Here is a 4,177-nt window from a genome sequence, read left to right on the forward strand (position 1 = left end):
TTGAGCATTACTTTGCTAATGTGTGAAAGGAGTGCAATTGTGCAGTAGTTTGAACATTCTTTGGCATTGCCTTTTTTGGGATTGGAATGAAAAGTCCTGTGAGACTTTGGAATGAAAAGTCCTGCTGAGTTTTCCAAATTTGCTGGCACATTGAGTGCAGCACTTTCACAGCATCATCTTTTAGGATTTGAAATAGCTCAGCTGGAATTCCATCACATACTCTAGCTTTGTTTCTAATGATGCTTTCTAAGGCCCACTTGACTTCCCACTCCAGGATGTCTGGCTCTAGATGAGTGATCACACTATTGTGGTTATCTGGGTCATGAAGATCTTTTTTGTATAGCTCTTCCGTATTCCTGCCACCTCTTCTTAATATCTTCTGCTTCTGTTAAGTCCATTCCATTTCTGTCCTTTATTGTGCCCATCTTTGCATGAAATGTTCCCTTGGTATCTCTAATTTTCTTGAAGAAATATCTAGTCTTTCCCATTCTATTGTTTTCCTCTATTTCTTTGCACTGATCACTTAAGAAGGGTTTCTTATCTCTCCTTGCTATTCTTTGGAACTCTGCAGTGGATGGATATATCTTTCCTTTTCTCCTTTGCCTTTCACTTCTCTTCTTTTCTCAGATATTTGTAAGGCTTCCTCAGACAACCATTTTGCCGTTTTGCATTTCTTTTCCTTGGGGATGGTTTTGGTCCCAGTCTCCTGTACAATGTTATGAACCTCCATCCATAGTTTTTCAGGCACTCTTTCTATCAGATCTAATTCCTTCAATCTGTCACTTCCATTTTATAATGGTAAGGGATTTGATTTAGTGTGACCTTTATTAAAAATAACAAATGAATGTTGATGCATTCATATTAACCAATGTCCATGGTTAACATTAAGGTCCATGCTTGGTATCATATGGTTTTGTGGGTTTTGACAAATGCATAATGTCATGTACCCACAATTACAATATCCTTCAGAATAGTTTCACTGCCCTAAAAATTCCCCTGCTGTACCTATTCATCCCACTCTCCCACCCTAAATCCCAGGCAACCACTGATCTGTTTGCTGTCTTTACAGTTTTGCCTTTTCCAGAATGTCATCTAGTCGGAAGTGTACACTATATGGCCTTTTCAAACTGGCCTCTTTCACTTAGCAATATGAATGTAATGTTCCTCCATGCCTTTTTGTGGCTTGATAGCTAGTTATTTTTCAGCACTGAATAATATTCCTCTGTTTGGACCTGATACGGGGTGTCTGGAAGTCTGCAAGGGGACAGGCACACACAGGACCCAGGATCTCCCACCGCAGGCCAGAAGGAAAGAGCTCTGACCACATAGCAGCGCCCCTTGGTCCCAGCCTGTAGGCCCCCAGATAACCGCCTTTACGTATCTGGTCATGAAATTGAAAGACGCTTGCTTCTTGAAAGAAAAGCTATGACCAACCTAGACAGCATATTTAAAAAGCAGAGACATTACTTTGCCAGCAAAGGTCCATCTAGTCAAAGCTATGGTTTTTCCAGTAGTCATGTATGGATGTGACAGTTGGACCATAAAGAAGGCTGAGCACTGAAGAATTGATGCTTTTGAACTGTGGTGTTGGAGAAGACGCTTGAGAGTCCCTTGGATTGTAAGGAGATCCAACCAGTCAATCTTAAAGGAAATAAAGTCCTGAACATTCATTGGGAGAACTGATGCTGAAGCTGAGACTCTGATACTTTGGCTACCTGGTGTGAAGAACTGACTCATTGGAAAAGACCCTGATGCTGGGAAAGATTGAAGGCATGAGGAGAAGGGGACGACAGAAGATGAGATGGTTGGATGGCATCACTGACTCGATGGACGAGTTTGAGCAACCTCTGGGAGATGGTGATGGACAGGGAAGCCTGGAGTGCTGCAGTCCATGGGATCACAAATAGTCAGACACGACTGAGCAACTGAACTGAACGCCTGGTCTTAGGTTCCCCGATTGTGCTCCCCGAAGGATCTTGGCGCCACCTCTCCTCGAGTCTCCCCTGGGTTCAGCCCCTAGGACACCGCCTCAGGCGGGGACCAGGCCGGGAGGGCTGAGTGTGCCATGGAGGGTCAGGGAAGGAAGGAGGCTGAGGCAAGGAGGCTGGCGCAGAGCGGGGGGCGGGGTCAGAGGAGCTGGGGGAGGAGGAAAGGGAGGAAGAACGCTGAGGGGGCGGGGTCTCAACCCTAAAAGCCCTAGTTCTCAAACATGGTGCCTCCCTCCCCGCTGCCGGCAGTGCTGGTGGCAACTAGAATGAATAGGTACCTCTTGGACAAGGGCGGGGCCTCGGGGGCTGCAAAGGTGAACTCATGGCCCGAGAATGGACTCCAGTCAGTTTGTGGTGGCTTCGCCAGTTTCAGAGGCGGTGAGGAATGAATAGAATTTACAGTAGCTATGGAATGCTTGGGTGTGGTAACACACTTGAAGTAGGGTATTGAGAAACCATTGTGGAGCAAGGGGGTATAGCTCAGGGGTAGAGCATTTGACTGCAGATCAAGAGGTCCCCGGTTCAAATCCGGGTGCCCCCTGGCAACTTCCTTTATTGCCAAATGGCTTCCCTGACAACAGATTTGTCATAACTCCGCCACCGCTCTTCCCCAGAACTTGTTGTCTTTCCAAGTGCCTTCTCTCCTGTGTCAGAGAGAAGTGAGGTAGACTGAGCTATTGGCTGTAATTCACCTCTATCGTCGTTTTTACCCCTGTTGTTTTGTGACCTGTCTTTGCTGCAGAAGCCCGTGTCCTCTGCGTCCCTTTGCGCTGGGCTCTGCTGCAGTTATCAGTCTAGGCCAATCAGGAGACAGAAACTACACAGTAATTTAAACAGGGACGTTTAAAATAAAGAATGATTGTGCTAAGAACGATTGTGCTAAACAACGATTGTGCTATGAAGAGGGAATAACTATAAAGGTGCAAAAGTGAAAGAAAGTGAAAGTGAAGTTGCTCAGTTGTGTCTGACCATGGGATTTTCCAGGCAAGTGTCCTGGAGTGGACTGCCATTTCCTTCTCCAGGGGATCTTCCTGACCCAGAGATCAAACCTGGGTCTCCCACATTGAGGGCAGACACTTTACCGTCTGAGGCACCAGGGAAGCCCCATAAAGGTACAAAGAAAACCCTAAAGATATCCCTGGGGTGAAGGGCCCAGTCAAGGGCGAATTTGGAAGGGGAACCCTTCACCAAAGATCGGATTCAGACCTCATCGAGGAAGGTGGGGTTATAGCCCGCTAACCACGTTGCCCCAGCCAGACCAGCTCATGGTTTCCAGGCAAGCAGGAAGCAGCCTTGGGGGACACAGGTAAGCCGTGTTGAGGTGTGAGGCCTGAACTGTGCAGTGTCCACACTGGGAGGATGTGAAATCAGACTTCTGGGCAGAGGCAAGTTGAGACTGGCAGGCAGGTGCATGGTGGGGTTGGGGGGTGGCTGCTGACAGGTACAGGAGTGGTCATCCGCTCAGCTGGGGCTGCAGGGTCACCAAGTGATTCGTCCTCTGGGTGTGTACCTGGGGCAGAGCATCACCAAGTGTCCTTACACACCCACACCACTGCCCAACTTGCAACAGGAGGGCCAGGGGCAAACACCTGCAGGAGGAACTAGGCAGGGGACCGCTTTCTCCTGCAGTGTCCCCCCTGCACCTTCTACTGACAACTGTTAATATTGTGCTCACTTAAAGGAGAGACAAAGAACCCAGTCCGTTATCCCACCGCAGGTATGGAAGGGTGAATTTGGAGCTGAGAGTCCTGATAACTGGCACACCATGTGACTTGTTTTGGCCAACAGGATGTGGGTAGATATGATGCACGCAGCGCCCCGAGATCTACTTGCAAGGTTGGGTTTGCCCTCTGGCACTTCCGCCCTTACCCTGAGCCGGGCTTACCCTGTAAGCTTCTCTCCTTCGGCTGGGCCCCTGAATGAGCACACAAGACCCAACCCTGAGCCCAGCTCACTGAGAGGCACCAAGGCCAGCTGGCCCAGAGCTTGAAGCCCACTCACCCAGCCCAGCCCAGCCTAGACCAGCTGATTCCTGCAAACCCATGGAGGCGACAGTAAATGCTTATTGTTGTGTGTTACTGGTTGGGGGCGGCTTGTTATGCAGCATTTTTGTGAATAAGACCAACCAGTACTGAAATCGGTGTCTCGGAGGAGGCTGTGGCTGTACCCAAAGGTAGAAGGGCATGTGG

The 4,177-nt window shown here is 48.8% G+C and overlaps 1 non-coding gene across 1 annotated transcript; it reads left to right on the plus strand.

Annotated features, from left to right (window-relative positions):
• Positions 1–2,457: 2,457 nt before the first annotated feature.
• TRNAC-GCA (transfer RNA cysteine (anticodon GCA)) lies at positions 2,458–2,529 on the plus strand. The gene has a single exon. It is a non-coding gene; the product is annotated as a tRNA-Cys (tRNA).
• The last annotated feature ends 1,648 nt before the right edge of the window (positions 2,530–4,177 follow it).

This window comes from Bos grunniens, chromosome 4 (assembly GCF_055505025.1).
Source record: "Bos grunniens cultivar Pamir isolate PY7600 chromosome 4, Bosgru_T2T1.0, whole genome shotgun sequence".
NCBI lineage: Eukaryota > Metazoa > Chordata > Mammalia > Artiodactyla > Bovidae > Bos > Bos grunniens.